Here is a 26583-nt window from a genome sequence, read left to right as displayed (position 1 = left end):
CATGAATGGTCTAGTGGTTTTCCCTACTTTCTTCAATTTAAGTCTGAATTTGGCAATAAGGTACTCATGATCTGAGCCACAGTCAGCTTCTGGTCTTGTTTTTGCTGACTGTATAGAGCTTCTCCATCTTTGACTGCAAAGAATATAATCAACCTGATTTCAGTGTTGACCATCTGGTGATGTCCATGTGTAGAGTCTTCTCTTGTGTTGTTGGAAGAGGGTGTTTGCTATGACCAGTGTGTTCTCTTGGCAAAACTCTATTAGCCTTTGCCCTGCTTCATTCCATATTCCAAGGCCAAATTTGCCTGTTACTTGAGGTGTTTCTTGACTTCCTACTTTTGCATTCCAGTCCCCTATAATGAAAAGGACTTCTTTTTTGGGTGTTAGTTCTAAAAGGTTTGTAGGTCTTCATAGAACCATTCAACTTCAGCTTCTTCAGCATTACTGGTTGGGGCATAGACTTGGATTACTGTGTTATCAAATGGTTTGCCTTGGAAACGAACAGAGATCATTCTGTCATTTTTGAGATTGCATCCAAGTACTGCATTTCAGACTCTTTTGTTGACCATGATGGCTACTCCATTTCTTCTAAGGGATTCCTGCCTGCAGTAGTAGATATAATGGTCATCTGAGTTTAATTCACCCATTCCAGTCCATTTTAGTTTGCTGATTCCTAGACTGTCAACGTTCACTCTTGCCATCTCCTGTTTGACCACTTCCAATCTGCCTTGATTCATGGACCTAACACTCCAGGTTCCTATGCAATATTGAAGAGATACCTCATGTCCAAGGAAAGAGAAACTCAAGTAATATGGTAGGTGTTGCAAGAGGGCATCAGAGGGCAGACACACTGAAACCATAATCACAGAAAAGTAGTCAATCTAATCAGACTAGGACCACAGCCTTGTCTAACTCAATGAAACTAAGCCATGCCCTGTGGGGCCACCCAAGCTGGACGGGTCATGGTGGAGAGGTCTGACAGAATGTGGTCCACTGGAGAAGGGAATGGCAAACCACTTCAGTATTCTTGCCTTGAGAACCCCATGAACAATATGAAAAGGCAAAAAGATAGGACACTGAGAGATGAACTCCCCAGGTTGGAAGGTGCCCAATATGCTACTGGAGATCAGTGGAGAAATAACTCCAGAAAGAATGAAGGGATGGAGCCAAAGCAAAAACAATACCCAATACAATATACTAATGCATATATATGGAATTTAGAAAGATGGTAACAATGACCCTATATGCGAGACAGCAAAAGAGATACAGATGTCTAGAACAGTCTTTTGGACTCTGTGGGTGAGGGCGAGGGGTGTGCAATGATTTGGAAGAATGGCATTGAAACGTGTATAATATCATATGTGAAATGAATCGCCAGTCCAGGTTCGATGTATGGTACAGGATGCTCAGGGCTGGTGCACTGGGATGACCCAGAGGGATGGTATGGGGAGGGAGGTGTGAGGGGGGTTCAGGATGGGGAACACGTGTGCACCCGTGGCAGATTCATGTTGATGTATGGCAAAACCAATACAATATTGTAAAGTAATTATCCTCCAATTAAAATAAATAAATGTATATTTAAAAAAATAAAAATAAAATAAAATGCATAGGTTATTTTATCATATGCTAAAAATTAGTTTCTAAATTATTGAAAAAATAAACACAGAAGGTTTTATTTATCTCTTAAATAAGGTATACTTATTTTTAATAGAAATGTCTGTTTTTCATAAAAATCATGAGACTCAATGCTTTCCTATATACATTCAATCTTTCTTTCCAAAACCAAACAAATTTGTCTAAGTTTTTCAAATTTTCAATAGTATAAAATTAATAGATATGCATATGAAAAATCTAAATAGTATGTAATGTAAGCTAACTTATTTCTAGTTTCTTGTATGGGGCATACATCAGTCAAATTTTAACAATTCTTAAAAGACCTATTCTACTGATTTTTTGCCTTTTTCCAAAAATTCTCAACCATGACTTAGGTCTTCATCACCGAACAATAAGTAGAAACTCTAGGGAAGACTCATAGAAATGATGTAAAAATGATAGGAGATTGGGGTAAAAGATCTGAAAGCCCATGACGTTCACAAACTCATGGTCCTGTTGTAGCTTTCTCATATGGAGTGGGGCACAATAGCTAGTTGGTATTCCTTAGAATTATAGAAGTAGAAAAAGTATCAAATTTTCCCTGAATAGACTTGTTCCTGGTCTTTATCTAAAAAATAAAATAAATAAATAGAATCATCTTTCTGACAGTCCATTTCATCATGTCACTAAGTCACATTTTGGGTTACCAACAACTCAGAAACAAATTCATAGTAGAATAGGGTTTGAGGTTGAAAAAGAAAAAAGTGGATTCTGAAGACAAACTGTCCATATTCACAGCCCAGCTCTGCCTGTGCCCCGTGGGGCAAGTTGCTTGAGTACTCTGTAACTTAGTTCTGTTTAAAATGTAGGTAATAATATTGACGATCTCATAGAGCTATTGAGAGAATATATAAAAAAAAAATTACATGGCTGGACACTGCTTGGTACACAGTACATGCTAAAAATGTGTGTTTGCTATTATTACTGTCATCTTACCCTGTAACTAAGTAATCTGAAAATAGAAAAACTGAGTAGAGCTAGCATGACTTTATAACTAATTTATAGCCTTCTCTGTGCATCTATTCTCATCAAAGACATACACTGGTAATATTATAACACAATATAAATGTTAAACTAAAATTAATTTTACTTTTCTCTTTTGGCACTTTAAAGAAACATTCTGTTCATTTTGATGAAAAGAGCATATTTTTCCTGGTGTGGGTAAAAATGAATTTCCTCTTTTCCAAGGAGAAAATTTTACAAATACTGGTTCCTGTCTCTTCAAGGAAAGGAAAGAGAGTTTTCCTTAGATTAATGGTCTAGAGCCATTTTAATGTGTCACTGAAGTTCTACCTGATAGCCCACCAAATGCTTCTGTGTGGGTAAATAAAAGAATAGGGATTTGATGTGCATCTGAAAATTGGCAGAGGCTAAGAAGTTGGAGAGGGCTTCCCAGATGGCACTAGTGGAAAAGAAGCCCTTTCCAATGCAGGAGACATAAGAGAGCCAGGTTAGATCGCTGGGTCCAGAAGATCCCTGGGAGAAGGGTATGACAATCCACTTTAGTGTTCTTGCCTGGAGAATCCCAAGGACAGAGGACCCTCATGAGCTACGGATCCATAGAATCACAACTAAGGTGACTTAGCACACACATAGCACAGGAGGTAGGAGAGCCTTGTGTAGACAAAGAAGTAGCAGATTAGAAAAAAGATGCATGGAAAACTCAGTAGAATAATCCTAGAGTTCTTTCTGGAAAGGATCAATAAAGTGGAAAATGAGAGAACATTGCAAGGATATTACTTCACTGTCCATGAGACATGTTGGAGAAGACTATTTGACAGCTAATCTTTGTATAAATTGTATGGGAACTTCTAGTGGTTGCCTTTAGAATAGGAAACATCTATTTCCCCCTCCTTCAATCAAAAGTACCTGATTTACCTTTGGAGAAGTTTCCTTCTTCCAACAGTGGAGCAGCAATACTGTTGAAATGAGCCTGAACAGACTTAATCCAATCAATTCATCCCATCACAAAGGACTTGATATTCAGTCTAAGGATGAACCCAAAACACAGTTCTAGCCAGGAAAACCACAGGAGTGTAGCCTCTTTCTTCCTCTGAATGAGTTGCTGAGCTAATGTGAGATATAGAACTACAGTCTTCATAAAAGAAGATCCTGGGGGTACCATGTAGAACTGAAAATGAACATTAGTGCCATGGAAGATGGAGCAAAAGACAAGAAAAAACAATAGATGATTAATGACTTATTCACTGTGTCATTACATTAGCATCCTCTATCTGGATGGTTAAGTTATAAAGGCATTCATTTGTGAGTGTTGATTAGACTAGTTCATGTTGAGTTTTGTTATTTGCAATTAAAACAGTCCTAATCAACACAAATTTCACATCTACATAATGAATTTGTACCACTTAACTAACAAGTATTTAGGCATGTAGGAATTTTATTCATTGTGAACCATGAATGCTGAGTAAGCTGACAGCTCTGCTGAAGTATGTCACAAATGTTCAGTCTACCCCTTGCTGGCAACTCCTCAAGAATCTTTGTGAAGTTGAATGAAGTATGCTCAAGGAATCAACACTGGGCTCGGAGAACTCAAAAGCATTACTAGAAAACTTTTTTCAGTCCCTTTTAAGCACTGTAATTTCTACCCTAATAGCCACAGCAAAAACATAACAGCTCTGACTGGATATACTCATTTAAAATAGCACTTCTAAAGTCAAACACACACACACGCATGCACATTAAACTATTCGACGGTGTCAAAAGAAAGGCAAAGAAGTCATTTATGCACCAATGACCATCCTCAACTCTTAGTCAGATATGGCCATATCAGTCTTTCTCCAGTATTACTTGGAATAGGAATCACTTTTTGTTTCCCAGAATGATAGGAAAAATTGATGTCAGTAGCAAAATTCCATCTGTTTGGCCATGTGGGGCTATTAGCTCACAAGATAAGCTCCTCACAAGATAAGGACTCTTCATGTTCATGTTCTTCTTTTCATGTTTTAAAATATGAATTTCAATTCACTATTTAACATTTCCAATAATTCTCTGAAATTCAGGAATGGTTTCCTAAAATGCCAAATTGTTATAGTTGTCAGTATAAAAGCCTCAGTAGATAGATATGTTCTAACTTAATAGTTTAGTATATTGAAAGAATATATGAAACCACCACATGATATTTGTATCAATATTTGCATAACTGTGACTAAATCAAATCTTCCATCTTTAAAGATCTTAGGACTTTTAAAAGGTTATAAAGAGTGAAAATGGAAGATATTTTTTCATATCACACAAGACTTTTCACAGATTAAATTGTGTGTGTGTGTGTGTGAGTGAGAGAGAGATAATGTTGTCATTGATTTTTCTGTTTTTTATTCGTTGTTCTTTCTCCTTCTGGGCTATGAACTATTAAAAGGGCAAGGACAAATTTGTTAGGTTAATAAATGGGAGGTTCTCAATATCTGTTTGTTGAATTTATAGCTGAAGGAATTAATGAGTCACTAAATGAATGGATAAGTGAACAAGGGTCATCCTATATTCTGCATACATCAATAAAGCAAATGGCTCAAAAACATTAGTGTGTTTATATTCTTGTTGAGTAATCTCCATTTATTAGTTGGCAAATATTTGCAAATATTTACTGAGCACCTACTTTGTCCAAAAGAATAATGATGTGCAGACCACCACACACAATAGTAGAGTCATTGGCAACTCACACTATTCTGGGAGAAAATCAGGTTTCAGAAACACCCTTAAATGAGCTTAAGGGTTGTACTAAAAATAAACAAGCCTAGCTGTTTCAGCTTGCCTGGGTCTAAGCTGGTTCCTGGTACTTGGATTTTCAGTACTAACTCTGGGAAACTCCTGTTAAAGGGAAAATGCATCAAATGGAGTTAAATAATCAAAGAACACCTTATTCAAGACTACTGCAATAGGAGAGAGAAACTGAACTCAATTTCACCGAAACAAAGGTGAAAAGATTCTTAAGTTCTAGTGTGAGTTAGTGGAAAAGTATTGGAAAATATTAGTGGGAAGATGGGTTAATAGGGTTAGGTCATTTGTGTTTGCTAATGGTGGTTTATTGAAGTTAGGCTCTTACCTCCCATGGAAACTAGGAGGTAGCAAGCTACCTCTCATGGTGATTTATAATTAAATGATTTATATCAAGGAGACGAGACATCCCTGGGTTGTGAAACTGTCAAGTGACTATGAGAAGATTTACATCACAAAGGGGCAGAAAATGATTTACAACTCCAAGTTTCCTAAAGTAAATGCTCTTAAGAAAAGGGAGGTCAGGGGCCAAGAGTCAGGAAGAAACATCGTAAGTTTAGCCAAGCTGAGAAGAATAAGGCCCTCATGAACAGTTTCAAGCAAACTGAGAGAGTTGATCACCTACTGGGTGTTAGATGTTACACAGAACTTCACTAAAAATTTTCTATAGCTGAAATTTGGAATAGTCACATTTAGCAAATTCTCCTGTAAATCTCTGACTTTATCAGCTTTCACAGGCCTACCAAGGAAGTGATTTTTTTTTTCCCTTGAAAGATAGCTATCTCAAAATGTGATACTGATTTTTGTTTTCAGGAAATTGTTCTTAGGAGTATATATTTTTAGAGATTTTGTTGGATTGTATAAAAACAAAGACTTCATATCCAGTGAAAAGCTTTAAACAAATCACCAAAAAGCATTTGAAGAATGCTTTCCATGATGTTTCTGCTCTACCAGAACCCTTAGAACATCCCATAAAAGTCTTTAATTTATTGTTACATATTTTACTAATTCATCTTCAGACTCATGATTGTTTTAGACACTGAGTAAAATCAATAACAAGATTTTCTTCTTTTGAAACCTTGAATTATAATAATTCTGCCACATTGTCAACCCTAATCATTTAAACTCTGATGATAAGTTCATGATAACTTGTATGTGGCTTGAAATAGAAGATCTATTGAAAGAAGCATTTTTGCTGCAATGAAAAATAAATCTTACAAGTTTCTAGATTAAAATGAATTAAGGTTTTATGTAATAACACACCATAATGTCGAGCTATATTGTTCATTTCCTATATTTTTAGTTTTAGGAAAGTTTTGAGCCCGTCTGCTGTAGATGCTAGATTCTAGAAATGCACTGAACCAATACAGTACTAGAGACAAAAAGAAAACCATTTTCTGATGCCTGGGGGCAATTCATTGTTGGCTTAAGTCAGAATGAAGTGCGAAAGAGTCTAGATATTTTTGTAAAGAAACAAATAATAAATTGTGACTGTCAAAATGAGGTCAATGACCTTCAATGTGTATCATATTAAAAGAAGGACCATCAGTTCATCTGTAGCCTAACACCACATTAATTTTCTTCAGAGAGCAAAAGAATGAGTTGGTAATTCCAGGAGGGTTTTTATTTTCCTGCTAATTCCAGGAATTCTGCTTGTGTATGATGACTGTGTCTCTGTGTGTCACAGTAACACTTCTGAGAAGCTATCCAGACTAAATAAAATTAGGAAAAGGTTACAACTTAGGTGTGTTATATTTGATTTGAGAGAAAAATAGAAACTGATCATACATAACAAAAAAAAAATGGAGGTGAGTAAGAATACATCTAAGTTGTGAGTTTACTTTGGTAAATTTTTAGGAAAGGAAATATCACATTGGAAGTCAAGACTCAAATGAGAGTCTTGGTTTTGTTTTGTTTTGTTTTGTTTTCTTTTTAATTATATATTATTTCAGTTCAGTTCAGTTCAGTCGCTCAGTCATTTCCAACCCTTTGCAACCCCGTGGATTGCAACACGCCAGACTTCCCTGTCCATCACCAGCTCCCAGAGCCTACTCACACTCATGTCCATCATGTTGTTCATGCCATCCAGCCATCTCATTCTCTGTTGTCCCCTTCTCCTCCTGCCTTCAATCTTTCCCAGCATCAGGGTCTTTTCAAATGAGTCAGTTCTTCTCATCAGGTGGCCACAGTATTAGAGCTTCAGCTTCAGCATCAGTCCTTCCAGTGAATATTCAGGACTGATTTCCTTTAGGATGGACTGGTTGGATCTCCTAAAAATATTTATTGACCATTTTCTAAGTGACTGAACATTGATAGGTACTATACAGATAGGAATGGTCTCTGAGGAAGCAAAATTTAATAAATGTTAAATATGCATAATTTATACATATGTATAATTGCTCCAATAATATTGAAACTTAATTTTTGTTCTTGTAACATGGGTTCAAGTGAATTTGTCAGGAGAACAATCCTCTTCCATGCCATCTTTCTGAACTAAATTGAGAGAGTCTCTGCTATTTTCTAAATATGGCTTCTAGCTGGCTGAACTGGAGAAAAATTAGTAGTGGCAGGTGAGAGAGAAATCCAGGTACATTTAACAAGCCTGGCTTGAAAGTGAGCCAAATCTCATTTATTCAACTTGCATTGTATAGAAATGGTCACAGGATCCCAGCTAGATGCAAGGAAACCTGGGAAACTCTGTTTTGTACTTCTCATCTGAACTTCATAATATAAAAATGGAAATGTGTTTTTGGTGGACAGTTAGCCATTTCTTCCACTATCAAATATTACTCTATACCCACTCCCCAAGAAGAGAATTCAAAATCCAACCCACTTGCGGCATACAGTACAGAATCCAGGTGCTAAATCTTCATGTACGACGTGGCATGCTCACTCACATTCCCTTGACCAGAATTAGTCACTTGGCTGTACTTACTGCAAGAGAGATGGTAAATGCACCGCTTCCTTTTGAAACTCTGTTTTGGAGAGGGGAATACATGCTTTGGTTCACGGATCACTAGTCAAATCTGCTGCAAGTTGTGATTTGATAGGTGAGGAGTAGAAGATATTTTGGGGAGATTGGGTTGGCCTGGTTCTCATCTGAAGGGACATTTCCAGAAAAACAAATTGATAGAAGATGTCTTAAAGTGGAAAGATATTGTTTTGTTGTTTTCAGCATCTCAGAGCAGGTCACTCTGATGAAAAGATAGTGAGGAAAGATGAAAAGATGATGCTAGAGAGCTGACTAGAGACAAATCAAGAAAGGAGAGTTAACAAATTTGAACTGCATTCTAAATGTGGTAGTTTAGAATGTGTTTTAAGTAAAATAATGAATTATTGAATATTGTAAAGGCTATATCAGTATGTTAAAAAACCTCTTTTCTTGCTATATGGATAATGGGGATGGGTTTAATGGTAGAAAGGAGAGATGATCATAGTAATCTTGATAAGATACTAAGGAATGTGAAGAAGAACTAGGGAAGGATCTAGCATCATGTGTCTCATTAAGCCATTAATTAGCCCCAACATGAACCACTTGGATAGTCATACCTCTGAGAGATGTGAGAAATGGTTATCCGAAGACACAGGAAATGACAATCTTGGAGGCAAGGATCTCATTTGGACAAAGAGTACAACCTGTGTATTCTCTTACTCTTTCCAAATATACCTGATATATTTCTTTGCTTTGATTATCCTTTATTTCTTCATATTAAAAATCTGCTCCTTAATTATTCCAAAATTTTATGATGAAAAGATATATATATTAATATTTGTTTCTTAATTAGAACTTCCCTTTATTATAACAGGGATTAGAGATCTCATGGAGAGTGTAGGGAAACAAATGTTTTCATGTTTCTGTATGATTAGGTCAATAAGAAAAAAAGAAAACTGCAAATTGAATTGAACACTAAATCTTGAAAGGTTAAAAGATGACTGAAAAGTGAGCCATCTCAGAGAGATTTAAAGGATTTACCTTCTTGATGTTTGTTTACATTTCAAAGGATAAAACCCTGAGCTGTCCTTTTACTTTGTGAAAAATTTTAAGCCATTAGGGAAGGAAGATTTCTTTCCCTGTCTCAGGAACAGAGGAGTACTGTGTAACTCAAATAAAGTTACACATTCATAGTTTTGGACTTCCTCTTCTATAGTATGAAAAATCCTTTGCATGTATTACCATATGGTCATTTTGCCCAATTGCTACGATCATGAAGAAGGAGTAATAGGGCATCAAGAACTAATCCAGTTATTGCTATACGTGATAATATTTTGCCTCTGATCCAGAACGCTAGTGTTGGCTTTCAGGATAGTATAAAAAAGTATAGATATTTAAAATGTATCAGATTGATCAAAGATAATCCTTTCAAAGAACATGTACCACAGATGGATGGAAAATCCCTGAAAAAGAAACAAGAAAGAGTGGCATGAACCTCTAAGAATAGCATCTGTAAGAATACAGTTCAGAACAAACTGAGACTTGTAAAAATATAATAGGAACAATATTAAAGAATTTGTAGATATTCCTTAAGCAAGAAGATCAGCAGTGAAAGGGAAGAGGTTGTAATATTAACAGAAGACAGACAGTAGTCTATTAATAAGGAAAATAACTTTTTTTCACTAAAACAAATTATAGTACACCAAATTCACTCATTGCTTGATTGCTTGATTATGGTAATAAATCAGATATAATGGAATTATCTAAGACAGACATTTTCACTGTTACAGTAGTTTTATAAAAATTTTTAAAGAGCCTAGAATTCTAGAGTTATTGGGTGAAAGTGTGGCAGATTATTAAACTTTGCATTGCATTAATGATTAAGAGTGTCTTGTAGATCAGTAGAAAGTTAGCCACTGGTTTGTCACAAGATTGGATCCATTTCATGTTTTAATCAAACTTGGCTAAAGATATATGTACTTTTTTTGAAACTAGGATTATGATTCAAAATTACCTTAGCTAGGGAGGTCATAAAGTAGAAACTTAAATGTAACTGGTAAGTTCTCACTTGGTTTCAGAAAGCTAGCTACAAATTGAGAAGCCCTGAATTAACAGAAGTTTAATTTGAACCTATCTTTGAAATTGGAACCTAACATTTGTCACAAATCTAGATGTTGAGCTTAATGACTGTGCCAGGGGTTTTAGTTCCAGTATCATCACTTAGTAGCCGAGGATAGCAGCCAGGCTGTGGCCAAACCATAAAGCTAGATAAGGGGACCCACTTTAGAACTAAGAACTTTTAGTTCAGAATGTACAACAGTGACAGGGAGTCTCATCTACATCAAACAATATTATATTGACATTGAAAGGTATTGTGTGTTGGGAAAACACAAAAATGAAACACAAACATCAAATGGTGTGTATTAATTAATTGCATTAATTGAATATTTACAAAAATAGCAGAAGTGAGGAAAATCATGGTGATTAACATTTCAAATCTGTTATCTTAATTGCTTGAGTTAATTTTAAACATTAGAAGTATTGCCTTACAGACAATCAGTTTTTGCTATGGTAGAAAATTCTAGATGTTAAGACATCTAGATATTGGTAACACAGAGGAGATTTTGGAGTAGTAAGAGAAAAACTTTTCAACTCTGAAAAGGGTTTCTTTAGATAATGGAGAATGCCAAGTCCCTGAAAATTGTTCACGCCAAGACAGGAAAGTCATGTAACTAGAGATGGAATTGCTCTGAGATAACCTCCAAGACCTTGTCCAAATATAATTCATTATTTTATTAACTCAGGCAAGTCTATGTGGAGAAGAGGTCAAGAAGACAGCACTATTCAAATATTATGAAAATACTGAGTAAAATTTGAAAAGGATAATGTTAGAGTAGAATCTGGAAATTGTGACTCTGGGAAGATTTTTAGGAATACAAGCATCAATGGATTCTAAGTAAATTTTGCAAGAAAAGCACTGGAACTTGAAAAATAAAAACTATTTGAAAAGAAGGTAAAATTCCAGCATTAGTGCTTTCCCAGCATGACTGTAGAATCATGGGTCAAAATTTTCAAATCATTAACATACTTAAAATGTCTGTAACTAAATGTATCAATGTATCACTTAATATATCACAAAGTACAAACAAATGAAATAGATTTTGCTCATATATATTCATAAATACATAAACTCTCACACATACATATTTGATATTACTCTGCCATATAAAAGCAAGAAATTCTACCATATGTGACAACATGAATGGACCTTGAGGTCTCTGAGGTTTATGCCAAGGGAAATGTCAGGCATAGGAAGACAAATACTGCAAGGTATCATTCAGATATGGAGTGATTCTTTTTAAAAAGTCAAACTCATAGAAACAGAGAGTAGAAAAGTGGCTGCCAGGAGGTACGCTGTGCGGAAGTTGGGAGAGGTTGGTAAAAGAGTGCAAACTTTCAGCTATAAGGTGAATAAGACCTGAGGATCTAATGTATAACATGGTGACTGTAGTTGATAACATGGTATTTGTACAACTGAAGTTTGCTAAGAAAGGAGAACTTAAAGATTCTCATCCAAAAAGGAAAAAGAGAGATAAGAGTATGAGTTGATGAATGAAGTAACTAGTGGGGGGAATCCTTTCACAATGTATAATCAAATTTCAAATTACCACACTTTAAGTATCTTACAATTTTATATGTCGGTTATTGCTCAATAAAGCTGAAATTTAAAAAAACACCATGGGCTGGAAAATTGGTATAGTGATCGATTAGCAAATGGGTGGTTACTGAAGATGAAGGAGTGGACAAGATTGTCGAGAACAAATAAAGACTGAGAAGAGAAGCTCTGGAGCCCATCCCCGCCACAGCCCAACAATTTAAGACACAGGCAGAGGAAACATTATCTGGAAAAGAGCTCAAGAATAAATGGACCAAAAATTGTCAGAAGTAAGAGGGTAGAAATTGGTTGTGGTTGAAAACTTTAAGTCATTTGCTAAAGGTACAGTGTTAGTTTTCTAGGACTACCATTACAAAGTACCACGGGCTGTATGGCATCAACAACAGAAGTGTATTTTCTCACAGTTCTGGAAGTTGGTTGCTCATGTTTAAGGAGCTGGCAGGGTTGGTTTCTCCTGAGACCTCTCTCTCCTCATACTGCAGGTGGCTCTGTAGCTGTCTTGTATCCTCACGGGGTCTTTTATACATGATCGTTCCTGATGTCTCTTCTTCTTCCTATCAGGACACAAGTCATATTAGTTTAGGGCCCCATCTTTATGACTTTTTTAAATTTTAATTAACTCTTTAAAGACCCCTCCTCCAAATATAGTTACATTGGGGGTTAGAGTCTCCCCATATGAATTTGTGAGGGGCCCAGAGTGGTTCACCACAGATCCCTAGAGAGAAATGATGATCTTGGGGTTCACTTGCCAATTCACCTAGTCCAGTAGTCTTTCCATTACAGCACACTCCTTCCCTGTGTGATATTTGAATTGGAATTTATTACTAACTCCATCTAGGAAAGCGAAAGCTGTCTGTTTAATTTGTTCTGTTTGTGTTTACACCTCATGGGAAATGGATGGGGAAACAGTGGAAACAGTGTCAGACTTCATTTTGGGGGGCTCCAAAATCACTGCAGATGGTGACTGCAGCCATGAAATTAAAAGACACTTACTCCTTGGAAGAAAAGTAATGACCAACCTAGATAGCATATTCAAAAGCAGAGACATTACTTTGCTGACTAAGGTCCATCTAGTCAAGGCTATGGTTTTTCCTGTGGTCATGTATGGATGTGAGAGTTGGACTATGAAGAAGGCTGAGCGCCGAAGAATTGATGCTTTTGAATTGTGGTGTTGGAGAAGACTCTTGAGAGTCCAAGGGTGAGTATAGATATATATATAGTACATATATAGATATATACTTACCAAGGGTGAGTATAGTATATATATAGGGACTGCAAGGAGATCTAACCAGTCCATTCTAAAGGAGATCAGTCCTGGGATTTCTTTGAAAGGAATGATGCTAAAGCTGAAACTCCAGTACTTTGGCCACCTCATGCAAAGAGTTGACTCATTGGAAAAGACTCTGATGCTGGGAGGGATTAGGGGCAGGAGGAGAAGGGGACGACAGAGGATGAGAAGGCTGGATGGCATCACCGACTCGGTGGACGTGAGTCTGAGTGAACTCCGGGAGCTGATGATGGACAGGGAGGCCTGGCGTGCTGCGATTCATGGGGTCGCAAAGAGTCGGACATGACTGAGCGACTGAACTGAACTGAACTGAAGAGTAATTATCACAGCATGAAATTAATTGATGTACTAAAGGATATATGTAAACAGAAAGCTCTATCCATCCATTTCCATGTATATTAGCCTTTCAATTAGTTTTGGATGGCCCTTGCTAGTTATCTTTACTGGAATGTACACCTTTTATAAACTGCATTGGATATAAACTGGGGTCTCTTAGGAGGAATAAAGTCAAGGTGTTTAAGAGGAGGGAAGTCAAACACTAAAAATAAAAAAATAAAAAGTGGAGAGAAGATATATCTACAGATATCATCTCTGCTTTATCTATTCTCCTCTCCTTTATTGTTTCTCAGTCCTGTTTCACAAAAAAGCAATGCTAGAGATTACATGGAGAAATAGTAAGCTAATCTATAAAGGACTGATGACAGGAAAGGGAGGAGTGGTCCCATTCTGTGATGCTACAGACTGTAAACAAAAAGCACTGACAGGTGACACCTTGGGCCACAGAGACTGATATAAAAATGAAAACAGCAAAGATATATTTCTGTTTCCTTAGTGGAAATTTCCTTTTTGATTAACTCTCCCTTTTCTTATGTCCTCTGTTCTCTTTCAACAATCAGTTTGATGAAAATGTGAAGAAAGGAGCTAAATTTCCTGATGGAGGAAGAGCTTGCACAAAGATTTCTAACGCAGATGGAGATGAAGGCCAGAGGTATCAAGGAAGCAATATTTCAGATAATAATAGAAAGCCACATGTAAAGCATGGCCAGGAAATGACTTGATGTATTCGAGTGTTCAAACAGTCATTTTCTTATTAAGAAACATGGTCTTTACTAGCCACAGGAAAAGCTCCTTGCTACTTTTGCCTGCTGGAATGTAGGATACACATTTCATTGGTCTCTGTTCCTGAAATCTGTGGCTTGAAACTTGGAGAGCAGAAAGGTCATTAGATTTAGCTGGCCTAAAATAATACTCCATGAACCAATTCCGATTGTCAAGTAAAAGCATTGGCTTGGGATCTAAAAACCTGTAATTCTTTGGAATGAATTAATTGACATCTTTTTAAAATGTTAAATTTATTTACAACATTTAGGAAAATGTGTAGTCTCCATGAACACAAGACTGCATTTTAAGTGAAAGATTTTATTTTAAGCCTGAAATTGAATGCTAAAAGTCATTTTGCCTTTTGTGTAATTTGATAAATTTGACATGATTATCAGAAGTTATCCCCCATCCATTACTTCTGTCAAGGCATGAGATTTTAATATTTGGTTCAACAAGCAAAATTTTCACAAAAGGAGTTGAAACCAACCCCAATGTTGAGACATTCCTACCTGCTTCCTTATTCCAATATATTCCTGGATATGTATGGCAATCACTGTTCCACTTTACCTGTCAACCAATGAGATCAGAATTGGTTTTAAATTTCTAAATTAAGAAAATTGTTAGATGTAAGGAAAATATGATTTTATCTATGGATCATTAATGATGTTCATGACAGATTTTTTTCATGCATGATTTCTCATTGGCATATTTGTAATATATGTCTCTGAGCTGTATGCCGAGGACAGGTAATGGGGAACCAGGGGCTGGCCCTGGTGGGGAACTCCCTGCTCATTTAAAGGAACTTTTGTTGATCTTAGGTGCTTCAGACTCTCTATATTTCAAATGCAGTGGCCATTCTTTCTACCTGATAAAAAATGTTTTCAATAATCTGTAGATAAACCATGGAGTCTTGATGTAAATATTTCTGTCAGACAGACGTCGGGCAAAGAAGACATAGAACTTGACTTCTTGGAGCACCTGGCCAAAGGTTATCATTTGTTTAAATGCTGTTGATTTTGCCTGTTGTAGGACAATTCACTGTTTGATATTTCTTAGGTCAGAATGTCCTCATAGATGTACATATGAGTTATGAGCATAACTAGGACAATCATATATTAATATTAGGGAATATATATGAATTTGTTGTTATTGTTTGTTTGTTTGCTTGTTGTTTTAGTATACTTGTTTTACTCCTCTGCTCAGAGAAAGACCTAAAATCATTTGTGCTCAAGCCTAGCTGGCTGTTAGCATCACCTGGGAAGCCCTTAGAAACTCTGATGCCTGAGATCCACCCCCAGAGATTCTGATAGTGTTGGATTAAAGCAATGGTATTTTTAAGCTCCCCAGGTATTTCTAGTGTGTACCTGGGGTTAGAGCATTGCCTTTGGCCATTGTGAAAAGTCAGACCTCTTAGGTCCCATGGCAATGCCTACTTCTTAAATTTTTATTTTCGACTTAGAGCTGCCTGAGTTTGAGTTCATGTTCAGCTGCCTACTACCTGGGAAGGGCCTTATTAGTTTCTAATGCTCAGATTATTTTCTGATAAAGGTGGAAAATAATAGTAGCTATTTCATGGCACTGTTGGTAAGATTAAATGAGATTCTGCAAGGGCTTAGCATAGAGTAAGACCTGAAGATATTCCAGTGTTACTCCTGCTACTGCTGGTACTTGCATTTGATTAAAACTTCATCCTCATAGAACACAAATATTTTTGAATTGTTCTCTTAGGGTAATGTTGCTCAGTAAAATGGAAGCCAGGTAAAAATGGAGCAATCATTTTCTGCTTTATACTACATAGTTTCAGTATATTTGTCTGTGCTCTGCTGTGCTCAGTTGCTTCAGTCATATCTGACTCTTTGCAATCTTATGGACTACAGCCCTTCAGGCTCTGTCCTTGGAATTCTCCAGGTGAGAATACTGGAGTAGGTTGCCATGCCCTCCTCCAGGGGATCTTCCTGACCCAAGGATCAAACCTGGGTCTCCAGCATTGCAGGCAGATTCTTTAGCACTGAGCCAATAGGAAAGTCCTATGTTTGTCTATATTACATAGTAATTTTGAAATCAGTGTCCAAGTCCAATTCTTCTTCATGTTTACAAAATATCTAGCCCAACCTTTTTACACAAAGTAATCACTCAAGACAAATAAGTGATTAAATGAATCAACACGTTATCAGTCTAACAACCCAGGCAGATCACATCTTCTTTCACTGACTTCTAGTATCAGTAAAAACATCACAGAAAGAAAATTTTGGTAGCTCTTATCATCCTATACATGGAACAACAGACTGGTTCCAAATAGGAAAAGGAGTACTTCAGGGTTATATATTGTCACCCTGCTTATTTAACTTATATGCAGAGTACATCATGAGAAACACTGGGCTGGAGGAAGCACAGGCTGGAATCAAGATTGCCAGGAGAAATATCAATAGCCTCAGATATGCAGATGATACCACTCATGGCAGAAAGCGAACAAGAACTAAAGACCCTTTTGATGAAAGTGAAAGAGGAGAGTGAAAAAGTTGGCTTAAAACTCAACATTCAGAAAACGAAGATCATGGTATCTGGTCCCATCACTACATGGCAAATAGATGGGGAAAGAGTGGAAACAGGGTCAGACTTTATTTTGGGGGACTCCAAAATCACTGCAGATGGTGATTGCAGCCATGACATTAAAAAATGCTTAGTCGTTGGAAGGAAAGTTATGACCAACCTAGACATCATATTGAAAATCAGAGACATTACTTTGTCAACAAAGGTCCATCTAGTCAAGGCTACAGTTTTTCCAGTGGTCATGTATGAATGTGAGAGTTGGACTATAAAGAAAACTGAGCACTGAAGAATTGATGCTTTTGAACTGTGGTGTTGGAAAAGACTCTTGGGAGTCCCTTAGACTGCACGGAGATCCAACCAGTCCATCCTAAAGGAAATCAGTCCTGGGTGTTCATTGGTAGGACTGATGTTGAAGCTGAAACTCCAATGCTTTGGCCACCTGATGTGAAGAGCTGACACATTTGAAAAGACCCTGATGCCGGGAAAGATTGAGGGCAGGAGAAGAAGGAGACGACAGAGGATGAATGGTTGGATGGCATCATCGACTCAGTGGACATGGGTTTGGGTGGACTCCGGAAGTTGGTTACGGACAGGGAGACCTGGCGTGCTGCAGTTCATGGGGTCACAAAGTCGGACACGACTGAGCAACTGAACTGAACTGATTATCCTATATGGGGTTTCCCATGTGTCTTAGTGGTAAAGAATTTGCCTGCCAATGCAGGAAATGTGGATTCAGTCCCTGAATTGGGAGGATCCCCTGGAGAAGAGAATGGCTATCCACTCCAGTATTCTTGCCTGGAAAATTCCATGAACAGAGGAGCCTGGTGAGCTACAGTCCATGGGGTTGCAAAGAGTCGGCCGCGATTGAGCATGCATGCATGACCATCTTATATTGTGATTCTTCATTGTTTCTCCGTGCTGAGAGTTTGGTGACAGCATGAACTCTGTCACTCTCTTCCCTAGGAAAATTTCTCTTATAGTAGAGAAGCTATCATTATAATAGCTCAATAAATACTTGTAACAAGATTGCATGAATTTGCAATAAATACTTGGGATATAAGCTCTTCCTCCTCCACCAAATGTTTTCTGAATTTAATGGTCCACATGAATATTTTTCATGCTCAGGACAATTCCTTTCTTCATTGCAAAATTTAGTGAATTCATCCATGGTGTCGCTGCTTCAGAAGTGGTGTGCATATGTTTGTATGTGTGCATGCTTTATTTCCTAAAATAGATTATATCATCCTTTAGAGAGGGGACCAAAGACTGCCCCTCTTTACATCCTCCAGGCTACTTAGCCAAGGTCTGGACACGCACTGAATGATGATTAATCTAAATGTTTGCTGATTGCTCTCTTCCCAAGCAGCAGAGGCAAGCATGTTGTTATTGTTATCTTTTCCATTTTCTCCTTCTGTTTTATAGGAAAGCCTAAGAAACCCCCTTCCATGGGGAAATCATGTACAAATTAAATCCTCACACCTATGGGCCAATGTGGGTGATGAAGGCTGCTTGGAGGAGAGGGAAGGCCCACCCTGCCTTTAGGCTCCATCCTGCTCTGTGGCTCAGAGACCTCGACAAGGAAGAAAACAGGGTCTAAATGAATTCTGCAGATGATACTAAAATGGGAAATGTTGGAATAATAACATGGGCCCTCGCAAAGAAAATAAAATAAGGTTCAACTTGGAAAAAAGAACTAACACATCGAGGGGAAAAATAATTCAAAACACAGATTCAGCAGGCAGGACAGACTTGGAAAGCAGCACATACAGCAGGCTCTCATTCTACGGCCCAAAGTCAGGGCTGACATTTCAGTGCATTCACTCTTCTTCCCCTCCCTCATCACTGAAAGATTGACGCTTTTCTATGGTTCCGATAAAATTTGAGGCTGAAATTTTCGTATCCCAAACTGAACTCTTTTGATGTAGGCAGGCAATTGTAACTAGAAAAGATCTGACATAAATAATAAAATAGACAAGGGAAAAATCCAAATATTTATTTATAATGATAGCTTCTCAGGGCAGAACAAGGATGGATTATCTGAACAGAAACAGTAGGGCAAAGTACACTTTGCAAAATATTCATATTAGTATTCCATCACAACTTCCACCACTTTAATGGCCTCAGCACAGAGGCTCTTGCTTTATAAAGAGATGAATTAAGGATGCTGTTCAGTGGTTCAGATGGGTAACCATTTTGATTTCTCCCTCCATCTCCACAGTGTTACAAATAAGTGTACAAATAAGAATTTGTAGCATCATCACTGGCCCTTTTATGGCCTTCTGCTATCAATTGTCAGTTAAAGCTTCTACCAAGGCAAAGTTAGAGAATGGATCCTTCTGTAGTTTGGGGATATATTGGTCTTATTATTAATTAAAACATTTTGTAGTATAAAGTTCTTTTAATGCAATTGCACATATGATCCTCAAAAAATAGGTTGCAGTTTCAAACACTCTATTTGACCCCTACTACTTTTTATCATTTCAGCTCACCTTTACTACCTCTTTCAACCTTAGATTCCATTCTACACCAACAATTAAAAAGAGTGAAAGAATCTCTCCCAAACAGGTTTGGAATCTCATACAAATTCGGATTAGCATGAAAACCAGACAAAAAGAAGGGATGGGCTAAATATTTTAAGATTTTCATCACTAGACTCTTGCCTGATGCTCATTTGCTCCACCCTGATTTCTTTTAAGCCAAGGGTATGAAACTACAATTATTTTTCAGGTTTCTAAGAAAAAAAATTGTGTATGATCATTATTTTAATAAGTAAGAATCCTTGTGTTTTCTAGGGGTGAGTAAATTCAGACAGAATTATAACAATGTGTATTTTCATTCTCTTAAAGCATATTTTAGACAGGAACTTATCTGCCAATTAAAAAAATCTCTGGACTTCTGTCCGACTCTTCATGATCCCATGGACTGTAACACATCACACTTCCCTGTCCATCATCAACTCTCAGAGCCTACACAAACTTATGTCCATTGAGTTGGTGATGCCATCCAATCAGCTCATCTTCTGTCAACCCTTTCTCCTCCCACCTTCAATAGTCACTCAGTCATGTCTGACTCTTTGCAACACTGTGGACTGACTATACTCTTTGCAACGCCATGGACTGACTATAGCCCAACAGGCTCCTTTGTCCATGGGATTTCCTAGGCAAGAATACTAGAGTAGGTTGCCATTTCCTTCTCTAAGAGATTTTCCCAACCCAGGGATCAAACCCAGTTCTGCTGTGTTGCTTGTCTTAATGGTGGGGAATAATTAGCCATAGAATCTAGACTATGTATCTCTAGTTAGCTAAAGATAACTCTTCTAGTCTCACCTAACCAGTCTTAAAACCATAACAATCATTTTTCATGTAATTTAACTTCATTTTGAAATAAAGATCAACACTTGTGACAATGCAAAAATATTCAGCACTCAACAGAGTAAAATTTACAATGGTTAGCATTCAATAAAAAAAAATACTAGGTAATGATAAAGTTGTAAGATATGATCCATAACGAGGGCTGATTAATCAAAGACAGCCCAGAACTTGTATAGATGTTAGACAGCAGATAAGAATATTAAGTAGGCATTATAAATAAACTTCATATATTCAAAAAGTTAGAAATATGGAAGATTTAAAAATATTAAATTACCTGAGATGAAAACTGCAATGTATAAGACAAAAAATATACTGGCTAAGATTAATGGTAGATTAGACCTTAGATAATGCAGAAGAAAAGATAAGTGCATTTGATAGCACAGGAATAGAACTTTCAAAGATGAAACACAGAGAGATGAAAGAATCAATGAATTGCAGGAAAAAATCAAATGGATTAGTATGCATGTGATTTTCCCTCTGGAAGGAGAGAGAGAATGGAAGAAGGCAAAAAAAAAAAAAAAAATAGAAAACTAATGGGCACAGATTTTTTTTTTAATTTGAAAATATCTATAAGTACAAATATCCAAGTAGCTCAATAAACCTCAAGCACAAGAAATATGCAGAAAATTGTACTGAAACACATCACAATTAAATCACTAAAAACCAGTGTGAGAAATAGAAAATCTTAAATTTAATGAGGGGATATTATGTGCAAAAAATAAAAATAAGGGTGAAAACATATGTCCTATTGTAAACAATAGAAATAAGAAGACAGTGAAGCAGCATTTTTAAAAAAATGCTGAATAACAAAGCTGCCACTCAGAACCAAAGGGAGATCAATGAAAATTTTTATGAAAAGAAAAATAAACTAAATAAAACCTAAATTTAATTATTTGAGAAAATCAATGAAATTAATAAACCTCTAGCCTGAGATATCAGGAAAAAAGAAAGAGGATACAAATTAGCAATACCAGTAATGAGAAAGGTGACATCAGTACAGGTTCCACAGATATTAATGGATAGGAAGAGACTATGGACAATTTTATGTCAGTAGCTACAACAAATTAAATGAAAGGGACAAATTCCTTGAAGGGTACAAACTACTTTATTCAGCTCACTTAAAGCTAACTCAAGAAGAAATCGATAATCTAAACTATATCCACTAGAAAAACTGAAATTTAGTTGAAAAAAAAAAGCTCTACACAAAGAAACTGCAAGAGTACGTGGCTTCCCTGGTACATTCTACAAAACAATTGAAGAGAAGGCATTATGTTAAGTGAAATAGGTTAGATAGAGAAAAATAAACTGTATGTGGAATCTAAAAAAGTTTAGAATTTATGTATTCTTAATATTTTTCATTTTGAGTAAAGCTAGACATATCAGAAAACTCAGCTAAACAACAAAATTGTGCTCTATTTTATCACAACAATAACTGGAATTTTAAAGAAAAAGCTTTAGAATCAGATATAGCCAACATGACTCTTAACTATGTGACTTTAGGGAATTAATTTCCTCACTCTGTGTTTCAGTTTTCCCGACTGTAAAACATGGATTATAATCAAACTTAGCCTAACTAGATTGTTATACAAATTGAGGAAATCAGAATTGAAAAAGACACATGTACCCAATGTTCATTGCAGCACTGCTTACAATAGCTAGGACATGATAGCAACCTAGATGTCTATCAGCAGATAACTAGACAACGAAGTTGTGGTACATATGCACAATGGAATATTACTCAGATACAAAAAGGAATGCATTTGAGGCAGTTCTTTTTTTAATTAAAAAGAAATTAAATCTGTTCTAAATGAGGTGGATGAAACTAGAGCCTGCTATACAGAGTAAGGCAGAAAGAGAAAGACAAATATCACATTTTAATGCACATATATGGAATCTAGAAAGATGGTACCAACAATTCTACATGCAGAGCAGCAAAGGAAACACAGACATAAAGAAGAGACTTTTCGACTCAGTGGAAGAAGGAGAGAGTGGGATGATTTGAAAGAATAGAATTGAAACATATTCATTAACATACGTAAAAAAGATAGCCAGTTTGATGTATGATGCAGGGCACCCAAAGCCAGTGCCCTGCGACAATCTGGAGGGATGGGAAGGGGAGGGAGGTGGGAGGGGGTTCCTGGAGGAAGGAGACACATGTATGTCTAGGGCTGATTGATGTTGATGTATGGCAAAAACCATCACAATAATGTAAATTTATTATTTGCCAATTAAAAAAAGATATATAGTGAGTATTTAGCACAGGAGATGAATAGAGTTTACACGTTGGTTCTTGTTAGTATATTGATGTATATATCCTGGATCCATCCAAAACTCTCCAAAATCTATGGATGTACTTTGGGTCATTGGTCTCTGAGGTCTCACAGGAGATGCCAAGAATCTATTAGTGGAAATTAGATGTAAAGCTTACTCTTCCTTCCATCTTTGATGATATGGCCACATCCACTTGAGATATGAGTTGTTATGTTGATGGAAGGGAAGCAAATGCTGGGAATGAGTGAAATGTTGAAAAGAGAGAAGAGGCCCTGTGGGACTACAAAAGTATTTGTCAGAATGTAACCTTTTCAGCCAAGACCACAGATACCTCTAGTTTCATGATGTTTGCATGCATGAGAATATCAGCCCTAACTCTTTTTTCCACTCAAAACTTCTAAAAAAACTGGAGTAGTAAAAAGAGGTGGACTTGAAACCCTCAGATTAGGTGTAAATTACTTTCTTTGCTTTCTCATCTGATTTCTTAAAAAAATTTCTCCAACTAAAGAAAGAAGGCCAACAAAAAGATTTTTATTGTTATTATTATTACCACTATTACTATTACAGGTTAGTTATTGATTATCACTATGAGTTAGACATGATGCTAGACAGTTTTGTTATTCCATTTATCTTCACAAAAATTAATCCCATAGAGTTGTTAGTCTATTCCTCATTTATAGATGAGAAAGCTGAGGCTTGGAGATATGAACTAGTTTGTCCAAAGACATACAGCTAGGAAATATCATATATGGGCTATGATCTCAATTGTCTGAGCACAGAGTCCATGTGTTCCTGCTATGGAATGCCTTCAAGCATTCTGTCTCTGAGGTTAAGATGGTTTAAAAATCAAGTTCTGAGAATCATATCTTGATTTTGATATTACTTATGTAATGTCAAACAAATTAATTAAACTCAAGTTTTCTCAACTGTCTTATTTATTCTACTGTTTTGTTACAAGGGAAAAATGCAATTCAGTTCTGTAAATTACACTTTTAAGAATTTACATGTTACCTATAGTGTTGCTTCCTTACCATCACGATTATGATTTTATAGCACAGATTAGTTAGTGTTCAGGTAACTTCAGAACAATTCTTTTAGTAATTAAAGTAAGCATCATGTTGAATTTAAGTTAGAACTTAAGAATAATCATAGATTTTTAATGTTGCCTTAATTACCTAAAGAGAGATTCCAGTTTGATCACAAAGATCATAGAAATGCACAGAACAAGCTTTAAGACAGTCAATGTGTATCTTATCAGGAAAAAACAGGCAATCAATTTATTACCATTTATCACTTACCCTAGCCTCCATGGCAGTTTGAAACTTCTCAACAACAAATCTTAACACATTATTGACCAGAGACACGTATTAATACATCTTTGGTTACCCAAATGTTATTGACCAGAAACGTTTCAGTATTCACTTACATAACAAATCACTAGTCACAGGCATTAGTTTCTGCAAAAATCCCCCAGTTGGTAATGTGTTAATAAATACATAAAAAGATATATCTTATTGTGATAAGAAGACATATGATATGTGTATATTGTAACTTTCCTTAAGCACAAAGAATCAGATTTTTGGAGTTCAGGTCATGTGACATTGATCGGATTGAGGTATCTGTAGAGAAATAGTAGCAGATGAAGTTACAAATGGATTTTAAGAACAGGTTGCAAGAATCATTAGTGCAAGTCTAAAGAATGTGTAATTTGCAGTGTGACACTGGGAAACCAATAAATATATCTAACTAAAAAAGGTACATGTTAGAAATCTGCAGTTAGATATACCAGCAATACATCAGAAAATTTCAAATAGGGGAGGAGACTGAAGGCAAGAACAGTCCAAGTAGCTATTTAAAGCTTTGAATTTAGATAATGGTGGCAGAGAGGAAACCAAAAAGAAATTAATTAAAAATGACAAATCATAGTCAACTTTGTTTGGTGAGGGTTGAGTTTACAAAGGAAAATTTGAATTTCATAATCTGAAAGAATAGGCATATCAAAAGTAGAAGTTCAGCATTTATCTGAAACTAAAGTCAGTTTTGAAGGAAATGTTTAAGCATGGAGTATGTGAGGTCATTACAAGATAACAAAAATAATTAGCTGAACAAAGCTATATAAAAATAGAGCTGGAACCCAGGAGAAACTTTAGGATTAGGCTAATAGATTTGAGAATCATTTACCAAAAGATATATTTTCAAAGAATGAAAATTGAAAGTAAAGATAAGAGAATTGAGTCAAAAAATAACTTATATTTCTATATAAGAGAGATGAATAAGCACATAACATAGAAAAGCAAAGGCCAGAGAAGTAACCAAAGAATGCCATACATATATATATGCATATTAAATATATGTGTGTATGTATACATGTTCAGTCACATCCAAATCTTTGTGACCCTGTGAACTGTAGCTCACCAGGCTCCTCTGTCCATGGGACTCTCCAAGCAAGAATACTGGAGTGGGTTGCCATTTGCTTCACCAGGGAATCTTCTAGACCTTGGAATCTAACCTGTGTCTCCTTCTTTAGAGGCAGATTCTTTACTACTGGGCCACCTTGGAAGTTCCACATTAAATATATATTGTATATTAAATATATACAATTTAAATGTATATATTTATGACTATTATATATATGAAGACCTAGAAAAAATAGACTAAAATGCAAATGGAGAGGTGGATAAGAATTGTATTCTTTGTCTTCAGACAAAGAATTGGAATCAGAACTCTAAACCAAAAAGACAAAGACTAGCAGAAAATGTAAAGAAGAATATTTTAAATTATTAAAATAATTGATCATGAGAAAATGGAGAAATAAATATTTATTAATGGTCCATCACGTCTGGTTTTTGTTTTGGACCTTGGGCTACAGAATAGAAAACAGAACATTCATTAAAGGATGTTTCTTTCAAGAATAATTCCATGGACAACAGAACCATCCTATAAGTGACTCAGAAGAGATATTAATGGAAAAATTCGCTCAAGATAGATGAGCCAAGTTTTCATTACAGCCGAGGAATTTCCAAAGCCCAATTACCACAGTCCATAAATATTTCATACAAGTTGTTGGGTGTAGTTAAAACAATGAACTGAAGCAGCATAGATATCACACCTTCCTGGTAGATTTTGAGGCAGAGTGATATCATGACAATATTCATGAAATGTGCATTCGATGCAAAAGTTAGATCAGAGTGCAAAGTCAGTCTCCACTACTTACAACCAGTTTACATTTAATTATTATTAAAATAAGAGAATTATGATAGAAAGTAGCTGTAATTGTTTTATGATTATGACATTGAATGACATAATCATAATGTCATAACGACATTCTATGAAATGGAACATCGAAATCAAGCTAATCTTAAAGCTTGAAAACAATGAACCAAAAGCAGATCATGTTATATAGAGGAGGACAGCAACTTTGCCTAAATTAAGTCATAATCTTCATATATGAATGCTTCCTCTGTGTCTTTGAACTGAGAGAGACAACCCAATGATATTCAACACACACTTTGGAGGTTTACCATTAAAGTTTAAGTACATCCAAGTGATGTAATAGAACAATTTCTATTCTAGGAGATCAAAAACATGTCATAAATTAAACAAGGCACTGTTGTTGCTTATAAGGTCAAAATAAATACATAAAAATTGACTATATAGCACTGCAGACTTAGCTAAAGCTACAGTTGAAGGAGGTTATCAAAGTCTGCTTGTCAGGAACAATGAATATCATTAAGATTTTGCTTTGTATAGTGGTTCATTTCATAAAAAGAAAATTTATATTCCTAGAATTCCACCTGAGTATACAAAACTGGGAAAATTAACGCCTCACATCAAAAAGAAAAGAAACAATTCAAACTGGCAACCACAAAGCTGACGATGGAAGGTTTGCTTTCAAGTTTGATCTCTGCCTGTGTACTCTGGCCTCACAAACATTACAGTAGCACCTCCTGGGTAAAATAAAGAAATGTGATTTAGAGTCCACACATTCTTTTCCCACTTAGACGCACAT

This window comes from Oryx dammah, unplaced genomic scaffold, assembly GCF_014754425.2.
Source record: "Oryx dammah isolate SB20612 unplaced genomic scaffold, SCBI_Odam_1.1 HiC_scaffold_4, whole genome shotgun sequence".
NCBI lineage: Eukaryota > Metazoa > Chordata > Mammalia > Artiodactyla > Bovidae > Oryx > Oryx dammah.
The sequence above is the reverse complement of the archived record's forward strand: the minus strand, read 5'-3'. Positions refer to the sequence as shown.